This window comes from Triplophysa dalaica, chromosome 5 (assembly GCF_015846415.1).
Source record: "Triplophysa dalaica isolate WHDGS20190420 chromosome 5, ASM1584641v1, whole genome shotgun sequence".
Lineage (NCBI taxonomy): Eukaryota > Metazoa > Chordata > Actinopteri > Cypriniformes > Nemacheilidae > Triplophysa > Triplophysa dalaica.
Window position 1 is genome coordinate 11398276 of NC_079546.1, and position 12358 is coordinate 11410633.

At 34.1% G+C, this 12358-nt stretch overlaps 1 protein-coding gene across 1 annotated transcript in view; it reads right to left on the bottom strand.

Moving 5' to 3' along the window:
- LOC130420645 (thyrotropin-releasing hormone-degrading ectoenzyme-like) overlaps positions 1–12358 on the bottom strand; it is a 241625-nt gene that overhangs the window by 105861 nt on the left and 123406 nt on the right. The window lies entirely within an intron of this gene.

Genomic DNA, 12358 nt, shown 5'->3' on the forward strand with positions numbered 1-12358 from the left:
ACATGAGTAGGTTCATCTGGTTTGAGCAGCATAAAATCCCTGCCTACCTCATTCAGCTATTGAGCATGGAGAGGATTTAGTGCACCACGAGGCTTGTCGAAAAAACTCCCATTGTCTTTACTGGCCAGAGAAGTGAGTGGAGCTCTACTTGTGTAAGTGACTTTATGTGGAAGATAAAGGATTATAGATGTAATGATTTACTTTACAAATTACACAATAAATAGAGTTTAACACCGAGCTGTGCGTATGGCGAATAGTACCTAGTTATATGGATTTGTTCACCAAAGTAATACCTTACAAAACAACAGTAAGTTATGTCTGTGGTAAACATAACGATGCGGTGTTTCAAACTTCATCTTTTCTTCAGGTGAGAGTTTAAGATCATCACTGCTCACAAAAGTGAATCTAAGAACTACAATACAATGTCTCAGATACACAGATTATGAAATAAAAGCCCTCTATGGACACATAATACGTCTGGAAAAAGAAAAACAATAACACCCTACAGTAGACATTCAACAGATAGAAAACCTCCTATCCATATAAAGAGAGTTGATGCATGTAATATTCATACAAGAGTAAGAAGAAATAACAATAAACCCCTGGAGGAGACGCAGTGTTGCATTGACTGAACTTATGATTTGCTCAAACAAAGAGCAATAAAGACCTGCTGATTCTGAATGATCCATTCAAGCCTCTGGGAGTTTTAAAACACGGGAAACTTAATCTCCAGTAAGAAATGAAAGTGTCAAATCCAATCGAAGCGTGCAAATTTGAATTGAGGCACATGTAAAGTTGATGTGTTGTTCATGACTGTAGCTGAAAAAAGAACAAGTGAATTAAAACTGAGCCTATGCCATGAATTGAAAATTGAAGGAGACAAAACATGAATTTGATTTTTCAATGACTTGATATTGTAACCTGACAGTAAAGATTCAATTTGTTCTAATAACTGACTTTGTGGACCCGAATCATTTATAAGACTGTTTAAAACTTTCTGTAGGCAACTCCTATGAAACATTAAACATAAAAAATATATTAAATCTAACATGTATAAGCTTTTATTGTTATACAAAAAGAGATTCTCTGAAATATCTGTCTCTGCAGCTCCTGTGCACTTCAGGTCACTGCTGTGACATTACAGATATTAAGGTCAAACACTTTACTTTTTTATGATGTGATCATCCTGGAATATTAAATTGAACAGATTTTAATTTTCCCAGCAGGACTAGAGGTCTCCTCTCATAAAATGACAAGGATGGACCTGACAGAGTCACTTTCTTCAAAATGTCATCTCATAAGACACTCATATCTTCGTTCTTAACAAGTACTATAGATATGAGCTTAGTTTTTGTTTTTGTTCAACATAACCTGGATTTCCATGTAAATACTACAGTTTATGAATATGGTATTTATTCATAATATAAAACTGAATATGCAAAGACAGACTTTGACTTTGTTGATCTGCTTGTATGTCTTGAGGAGCACATTTTCCAGTATTTTACACAATCATCAGACTATTCTGCCTGAATAGAAACACATTTTTTGTAAAGTTCATGTACTATCAACAGGTCTTTTCTTGCTTCTTGAAATAGAAGCTGAGACTTTCCACATTTGTATACAATAAACGGCAGTCTAAAACAGAATTCAAAAAGTCTTAAAGGTACAGTCAGTGTCACAAATATCCAAGATTTTCTAAATGTGATGATGAGAACTCAACTGGACAGGCTGTTCAAAGTACAGATATTGAGTATAAACAGCTGAGGGCGTGTGTATAGTGTATTTTGTATTGCCATATGCTCTAGGGAAATTGAACAGCAGGTGATGTCATAGCTAATTTAGCATGACCGCTCTTCATGATCTCTAACTGAGATTAGACGATTATGACAGTAACAGCCCGAAACGCCTCCTAAATTGAATTCTTAATATGCATATACATGTACCCAACACAGTGAGAAGTATCACTGGTCAGGTGTATTTGCTGAACTACCTTTTTGGCAATAGATTTGACTAGTGATGTTGCCTGTGGGTCACCTACAAACCATTTTAATTCCATTCCAGTGATTGCTGAATTTCAACAAAATTAAACCTCAGGAGTAACAGTACGCATTTTACTTTTAGTTTTGAATAAGCGGCACTTTGGGAACAGCAAATAGTTGAATTAATGGTGGGTTCAATAGCTTTCCTAAAAAAAAACACTACAAAAAAATACAATGCCTTACATAATCACACCTCACACCAGGCAAACATAAATAAGAAAATATAAAGGAAAATATAAAAGCCATTTTCTGCTAAAAAATATATTTTGGTGCATAGGGTTAGTTGCCTATGTTAACAAACAAGTATTCACAGCCCACATTGTGCAACAAACAAATAAAGGAATAAGAAACGACTAAGTGGGGAATATAAAACTATAAGAAAACATGTATCTATTTATGTTAATGAAAATAAATAAGAAAGGTATAAGAAAGGAATACGAAATGAAAAACTTCTATGTTAAATAAATGGCAAAAATTACAAAATTAAATGAACTTAACCAGGTCTTGATGACAGTGCTAACTGCTAACATATTCTACTGCATGTTCTTTGACAGAAAGCCTCCGCCATCATCTTGTCTGTCAGCACTTCACTCTCCTCACATGACGAAAATGCTGATCTTTGTTGCGACACTTGTTCCGCTCACTCTGAATGCAGCAGCCGTTTCATCTTTAACTAAACAAAGTGATTTATTACAAAAAAAAATCAAAATGGCGGTGATGGTCTCTGCTGCGGTGGACAAGCGGTGTAGTCGATAGATGGGTGCACACTGTGTATCACCGGTGACACAGACTATCACAACAAGCCTAAACTATACTTTGCACATTTCTCAAGTTAAACGTCACATCTCAAATCATTAGTCACAAACAAGGCCATTTATTAATAAGTTTCACTTTCTATACCTCTCCCTATTCCCTTTGGAGTTATTATAAACTAATACAAACCTCACATGAGAAATGAGTAGGAGAGGTGGCCTATATTCTTGTAGCAAAAGCACAAGAGAAGCTGCATGCTTTCAAGAGTCATGAAACCAAATACTTGACTAAGGAAGGTGTTACTATTAGTATTCCTCCTGCATACTTGTTTGAACAAATCCCATGTATTAAACTTTGGCACAAAACTTGTTTTGCATGGGCAAGCACCACTCATAATCTAGTTAAGATTATAGTCATGCAGAATTATCCTCAACTGCGCTGTGGTATCTTTGGTAAGGCCTATGTTTGGCTCATCCTGCAGGAAATTCATCTTCATTTCTCATCATTTCATGCAGGGTACACAAGCACTCAGTATCAGAGGTCAGACAGGAAGGGAAGTGATCTGACTTAGAAAGTGACTCATTAAATTCTAGAGGACAGATTCACCAAACACACATTTAATTGGGACATTAATCACAGTTACTCATGGACACCCACTATTACCCAAGGATGTTTGCAACATTTCCATAGAGACTGACTTGCAATACAGTAAATCAGCACAAGCGACAACTAAGGTCCTAAAAGATTTAAAATAACATTTTCAATATATCAACAAAAAGTAAAAATAGAGTGCTTTAATTAAACTATTAACTCTTAAGGGACATTCACATTATAACGATAACTATAATGTTAATTGTAACTATACAGGACGATAACAATAACGTTATGTCTATTATATATTCCCAATCACTAAAATAAATGTTCTGTATATGACCTACTGCATGCTTTCGCTTTCATTCCTGAACGTCTTTTCTCCAACATATGAGAGCAAAGCACCACAAAGGCTGAATGTTCTCTCTGAAGGCTGAAGGTGCGCTCGTGTCCGGCATGTAAAGCATATATTTTGCCAGCTCACATAGATTTATAAGCATTACATCGGTATATTCTGCTGTAAATACACCAATCTTCGACCGCTACAATCTTTAATTCAGATATAAATCCCGCTCCGCAATCATCAATAGTCAAACATTAGATCCGCCAGAGACTGTTTGACAGTATTTTTTATTGTTCATTAGCTAAAGAAATATCTGAAATGTATACCACAATCTCGTTCTCTGTATCGTTATCATTATAGTTGTGAACCCCGCTATTGTCCCAACATAAGAACGACTTTTTAAATTATTGTAATAGTAATAGTTGTGGTTTTATTTTGACTGCACCTGATAGCAACACTTTGTAGTGTTTCGCCCATAATAAAATGTCTCTAAAATGATTTCAGTGGTAGAACAACTCTCAACCAGACAAAATCTTCTACCTGAGCAGCCTCATAGTGGCTAACACCAGACTCTATAAATTCTGTTTTCGGGTCGGTACACACTGCCCCACCCATCCCCTGCCTGCGAAAGAGTGTCACATGGTTTCCAAAAGATGTTTCTGCATTTGCTTAAAAACAAACTAAGTAAACAAAGATTATACAGCGACATTATTTACAACACTGGTAACAGGCAAGTAAGGGATAATCCACAGCTAGCCGTGCATTAAAGGAATTTGAAAAAAACTGTACACTAATTATCGAACAGTCTGCTATTGTTTTATATATAAATATAGTATTTAATTATTTAATGTAAGTTAACAATAACCAACTTAACAATAATCACAGTTACTACAGTATAGTATATACAGTAAAAGACAGTTTTGTTTTTATAAATTAATGCATATAACCTTTTGAGGAGGCCATGCAACCACTACAGGAAGCATGTACGACTTGTTTTATCTTGAACTTTTACTTGGTTCTGTTTTCATCCCTAATTATATTCAAACAAATTTAACTTCCAATAAACAGCCTTTTGAATAAACTGCCAATTTATAATGGATTGTAATTGTTTGCTCATTCAGACGGAAATTTTCTAGAAGCATTTCTAAAAGTCATATTATGGAGGTCAATGAGAGAGCTCACTCGGTTTAAGAAATCATTGTAATCACTTGCCGTATTCCTTTTGTATATGACAGATTTGTTGACGGGTGATGTTCCACAGACACATTTTTTTACTGTTTCTAAGGCAAGAAATCTTCTGCTACGACGCTGATAATCTGTTAGATTAGTATTTCTATGAAACTTTAGAACACTGTCAAGACAAGCTGCTGATGATTACAGTAATGACCACAAGCTGTTAACACCAACTGTTAATTGCTAATTTTGTAAGACAATATTACACTAGTTAAACTAAAACAAAATCTCAACAGAAGCAGCTATTTAAATACTATTATGTGCTGTAAACATATCTGTTAAACTCGTAGCTGATGTCTTTGAGTATTATGGGGTTATTCTTATGGGGAAATGCATGAAGAATAAATGCATCAAGATCAGACTTCAACAGTTTCTGCGTTGTGTGTGTGTGTGTTTTATTATACAGTATGAGTACAAGGTACAGGGTCTTATAATAAACTAATGGCATTATCTTCCTAAATTATGTTATTAATGTTAATAAAACTGTGGACATGATTTATTTTTATTAAAATGCAATTATAAGAACCCCCCACAAAAATGTATCATGACAAAATATTATATTGTACACATTATATAAACTTCAGATTTTCAATAAAAAATAATTATTCTAATATAATTACTATAAGTACTCTACTGAAATTTGAGCCTGAAATGAAAAATACAATGTTCTTATTTCTTGTTTGCAAAGTATTTGTGGGTAGTTAACAGACTAATATGAAAATTTGTCATATGGTGTGACAGCAAACTTGAAAAAAACTAACAATGAAGATAAGAGAGATTATGCAATTTTATATGATCTTTAAAATATAAAACAATGTTACATTAACCGTTGGTTTTCTTGCTATGTCACACCATAGGCCAAATGTACAATCTATTCGTCAACTACCCAACGTTTGACATAAAGCTTGTGCTTTAGACAACCATCTATTATGATTCTACTCCAAACAATTTTTTTGCTGTAAGGAATTTTTTTTAATTGGCTTGTTTATTATTAATAATGTGGACTAATAATAATAACGCGTTACAATAAGATTGTATGTTAACATTGGAAAAACGTACATCTTTTGTTTCTTAAATGCTCCCAATACTTCCACAGATTTGAGCCCAAAGCTGATGAAGACTTGAGCTTAAACTTGTTAACCTCAGTTGATTTTATTAAGCTTATCTGTAAACAACACTAGAGGGAAGCAATGTGTATAAATCACTAACATAAGAACATTGAATTCAGTCCTGTTTCAGCTCTCTGTTGGTCATGCTTAGAACAATATCTATGGCCATGTGTCACTCTTGTCCACAAAAACACAAATCCAACCTTTAAACTCTTTTTGCTGGTGGATAAGTCTATCGTTCAGATGAAATGAAAAGGAGTGCTATTGCTAGCATAGCAGAAAGGCTGAAAGCATCTGACAGCTTCCTCATTTAGTTCGCAACATGCTGCGAGTATTAAATTCACTGTCCACGCTGAACGAATTTCACAATCTGTATAAAGCAGTGCCATAGGTAAACAATTCTTCAAGTTGTTGTGAGCTAGGAAATCAAATTCTTAGAAAAGACAATCAATAATACTTGTAATTATACCACTGATTTGCACTTGACAAATATATCAGTCAGATTTTAGCACCTATAGCCTCCAGTCATCAAATAGTTCAACACGTTTTGCCTCATTAAGCTGGATGAGTGAATATTCCTGGGTATTAAACAGAAAGGACTGGGAAAATAAGTTGTTATTGAAAGGACTAATGACAGCTGGAAACCTGTGGATCTATAAAGCCTCAGAGAAACTCCATAAGAGGGGATTGCTTTAGGAACCACTCTGTTCACTCAGTTCCATCAGTATCAATGTTCACTATCCTCTCACATCAAGCAATCCAGTGTGAGAGATTTATTATTATCCAACAGTGCAATAAGGTCTCAACACAAGTCTGTAATATAATATATAAAAATGAATAAACCTTTATATATAATTTCAATTGTTGATAAATATAAATAAATACATCTAAATGTTATAAATACCACAAAAATATAAAAATATGCACAGTATACAGACATATATTATGTAATCACAAACTTTTATACTGGATGGATTAATATTGATTAATCGTTTGACAGCCATAATGAAAAACATGCTACAAAACAAGCTTATAAGCATTTATAAATCATTTTTGTGCTTTGATAAAGCGCACAGTGATGCTTTTAGGGACAAAAAGGTTATTAAGCGGTTCTATATAGCACCTCAGTCATCCTAAAGAACCTCTGAAGAACTACTGAAGCACCAAACCATGGTTCTATATAGCACTAAAAGTGGTTCCCTTATGATTACGAGGCAATAACCATTTTTAGTGCTATACAGCACAATTTTTTTAGATTGTTGGTATCAATTTTTTTTTATTATGATTTGTATGTTTTTAAGACTTCAAGACTATTGTAATATTCCCAAGCAGATGCAAAACGACTGGATTCTGTTCTCATGTGCTGTTTGAGATACGCAGCCGCATCAGACAATGCACAAATTACTGAATTGAGTTCTACTTTATGTCTTCTTACTCTTAATCTCTTATCAGCACAAAATGATGCCAAAATGCCAATATAACCAAGTATACTTGTAAAAAGTAATCACTTATGTCTAACAGGAACAAAACGCATGTGGAAACAAAACGCGCGTGTTACTTTATATTAGATCCGTGCTTCTCTTTAAGGGGAAGCAGCATAATAAACGCCCAATGCTGGGCAAGTTACTCTGGAAATGTAATTAAATAACTGATTACTCCATGTAAAAGTAATCAAATCACTGGTCTGATTACTTTGTTTCAAAATATTTTTTTTACATTTCTAGTTACATTACTAGCGTTACCCCCATCCCTCAAAACACTAAATAACCTCTTTATCCTTCTCATGACTACACTTAATTGGGTAGTGCACTATCTATCTCATAACATACTAAATTAAGCCTGTCTATAAATATTTTAATAAATTATTTCAGCTTATTTCATAATAAAGCCTGTCATAAATAATAATAATAATAATGAAACTCCATGGAGCTCATGTTTGCTTTTGTGAGGTGTATAGATTAACCTTTAGATTGTTTACAAACCATTACTATATAACTAATAGCAAACATGTATTACTGAAAACAGCATCATCTCAAAACAGATTCAAGTCACCAGTTCCTTTAAAGCAGCTCTGTCTGTTTATGGTAAACAAAACAAACCAAAAAATAATTAAAACTAACCTTCTCTCATTCTCTCAACAGGTAGTGGTCTAGCTTTTGTGGAAACTAGTTACTTTGTATCAGCACATCTTGTATTATTGCTCCTGTATGACATATCACTTATTGCTCCCTGAACTCATTGTAACTCGTTTTGAATAAAAGCGTCTGCTAAATGACTAAATGTAAATGTAAATTTCATGACATACAGCCTCACTGCCTTGGCCATTTTTACAGCTTTTCTTTGTCAATTTACAAGAAGCAGTGGTTTAAATTTCATGGAAAAACCAGAGTGCTTTGAAGGGCAAGGTCACCCAGAAATGAAAATTCTCTCATAATTTACTCACCCTCAAACACAAAGGAAGATATTTGGAAGAATGTCAGTAACCAAATAGATAATGTAGGCAGTATTGGGGGATAAGATCTGTTTGGTTCATGACATTCTTTCAAATATCTTCCTTTGTGTTTGACAGAATAAAGACATTTATACAGGTTTAATACCTGAGTGTGATAAAACAGATTTTTTTTGGGGGGTTGACTATTCCTTAAATCCTCTAGGTTTGGGAAAGAGTTGAACGCAAAGGTTTTAAAAGTTTTTAAAGCTGAGTTAGTATAAACTCACATTGAGGCACAACACTGTATACTGGAGGATTTTTCGAACTCCTCCTACAAAATTTGATAGACTTGCATAAAATTTGGTATGTAGCATCTGTATACAGTACTGACAAAAGTTATTAAAAGCTTGTTAAAAGTTAAGAAATTGGTCCTTGTATACAGCGTCCACATATTCTTTGGCATCATGTGACTGTATCTTCATATAAGCCATTATTGACAAACGTATTAAAAGATGTTTGATTGATCAAATGGTTTTCATAAACAACAATAACAAATTTGAAGGAAAGTTTGAAGTCGAAGGTCAAGTTAAAGGTCAAGATCTAATTCACTCCGCTGGAAACTGAAAAGATAAGCCTCTGCATATATATGACAATATATGAGATGTGATTGAAGTTCCCCACTGCAAGCATTCCAATGGAAGCTCAAATGACACAACGTGACAAAAATACAGAGAACCATTATGTATTGGGTACAACCGGGCTAAAGGCACACCTTAAGGAATATTTCCTTTATACTATTCCAATACTGTATATTAGCAAAAAATATACAGTATGTATATATAGAATTTTGAAAAAGCAACACATTTGGTCGCAAATTAAATCTTCAAATTATTTTGTTCTGATAAAAAAGAAAGTAACTTAATGCACTGAGTGGAGCTGTGAGTCCCTCTGGTGATCTTTTTACCCCAATGGTGAGATAAATATATTATTGAGTAAATTATAATAAAAACGTGTTCAAAATAACCACTTCTTCGATGGATATTCCATTTTTTGTTGTTATACTTTAAAGTAAAATAAAATTATTAAACTAAACAAAATATATATTAGATTCATTTTGAGTCTATAATAGTTAGTTTAGGCATATTTCACAAGTAAACAATTCCAGCTCAAATAATAGGTGCCCAATTACTATCCTATTACTTATTTCACTTTTAAGGAACAAACGAGTATGAAAAACTCTAAAGAAATAAAAGAAGACATGTTACTCTAAAAATATACAGTACTTTGTGAATTCAACAATGCTAATTTGTTTTAACATTTAAGATCAACTTGCCTCAGATTCGTCTTTCTGTCCTTTGTCTCAAATGTGTAACAAATTGATAAAATCTTCAAATGCATATTTTCACATAATATTTGAAAAGTGGCAAAATAAGACAAATTACGGAACCAGACTGCAATTTTACAAGTTAGGTGTAAAAATTACATTAAAAACATGTAATAATTCAACATATTTTAGTCATTTAATTCTGAAATCTATGTTTGTCTCTGGTACCCCAGTTCTAAATATTACCTTTTTGTAGTTTTTGACAGATAGTACAGTGTAGAGAGACTGGAAATGATGGATTGAGAGAGAGGGTACAGGGATAGAGACGGGAAAGGACCACGAGACTGGGATTTAAGCTTTATGTCATTTAGACCACCGACACCGACAATATTACCATTTTTATGGGTGTTTTTACACTGATTTGGAATAATATGACACACAAAATCCCCACAACTTCACAGAATCAGTTGTCAAATGTCAGTTCGTCTCTGGGTCCATTGAGTGAGCACATACAGGCTGGCCAGATTCCTTGCTTTAAAGTCAACTTTAAAAAAAAAAAATGCGATGAACGATGAAGTATGTTCCTTGAGTCACACAGAGGGGAAATGAGAAGAATCCATCCTCCCTACAGAGAAAGAGCAGCTGTGTGATTTGATGGATGGATTACCAGCGCAGCAAGGATCCACTGTTACATTGTCATTCAAGGAGAAAATATGGAATTGGGAGTCTTATACAGATCTGGACAGTACACTGAACAGACGCAGACGCAATGTCACAGAACAACAACTGCAAGTCCTCCATGAACTCTAGTCACATGCCAGTGTGTTTAAACCAGACAGAGTGTGATGTGCATTTAAATTGACCTTCTCTTTTACCATTCGTTGGTGCCAATGTTTCTGTCAGCAGCACATTTTTGCTAAGCCTGTAATACCTTAACATTTACATTTCCAGTGATGCCCGATCTCCCTGCATTCTGACAGGTTGTCTGGTTGTCAGCTGAAAACTCGTCTGATGGAAGAAACACGAAACGGATGTCTCCTACTCATAACAGTTTTGATATTGTGTCTTCAAGCAACTTAAGAGCCAAATGTCAACCAAATGTTTCAAATATAACATCAGATTGTTTTATACGAATTAGTGTTCAAGGACGTGTACTTTGATATTCCAGTAAAGTTAAGCTACTCTATAAGCACCCAGATGAATTTATTGTCTGCAGATTAGCTAATATTCTGTATTTTTTTCAGTTTGACCTGATCAAAGGAAACGAGGAAACAAAGGAAATTTCTAGGAGAACTGCTGACCCAGTTTTTTTTCCCAACTGCTAACACACAAAGAGCTGCTATCATTTAATAATTGAATTACTTATTTATTTGATTTGTATGTTATCATTATTATTGTATCATTATGATATTTTTGTCTGATATGCAAGGGATAATGTACAGGCAACAACCCAACAGTGTGGTCAAGACCCGATGCAAAGTGGAGGGTTTTGTATCACATTGAAAAGGGTTATTTTTACGATAACAACCAGCTGCTTGTACATTACCCTGCTTATAACACGGCTACTTGCCACATGAGAAAAAACTGTGTATAAAAAATGAATATATGAATAGTGTTGTCATTCTTGCTGATGGTGACCACAGGGTAACCCATCTGAAGCGTCCAACGGTCAATGACCTCTGTGATGTTGATGTCCTTCCCCTCCCTTTGCATTGCCTGGGACACCAAACACCAGAACACATTACACACGTATGACTTTCTTCATTTGAACATGTAATGCATCTTCACACCTGAGAGTACAGGGATTGTATTGGAATAGTGTCAGTTGACTGAAAGAAAGTTGTGATGTTGGTCTGGTGTTTAGAGACCAGCAAACACTCTTCAAATATATATATATATATATATATAGGTATAGATATATAGGGATATACTTTTTTACATAACCATTGATTTGATTTGGGTTTAATCTGTCTTCCACACAAGGTCTGTAAGCCCTAAAGAACATTTAATTAAAAAATCAGAGTGAATAGAAAAGTAATTAAACTTTATTTTTTTCTAAACTACACATGTGGGAACATCACAAGCTGGCAATATCCAATTATCTAACTTTGCTTTGTGGAAATGAGGCTTTTTATCGAGGCAGAATTAGATTTATATGTCTGATTTCTTAGCATGAAGCTGTTAATCCTACTTTCAAGACCTAAAACATAACACTGGATCTCAAGTCCCATTATTGAGAACTGGTCGTAATGTAACTGTGTTTTTATCTCTAAGGGGAAATATGCATACTGTTGAACTTTATTTCTCTGAAAAAGCTACTATGAATGAATAAGCAGAGGACGACACACAGGTAAAGTATTTCTTTTTTGAATACTATCTGTATGCATGAAAAATATTTTGTGTAATGGTTTATAGATTTTTCTCACATTTTGAAAATGTTTATAAAATTGATAAACTGCCTCAAACCTTAGGAAAGATTACTTTTAATTCAAAAAATGCTGAACAGTTTATCTAGAAAGGAGTTTATGACTCAAC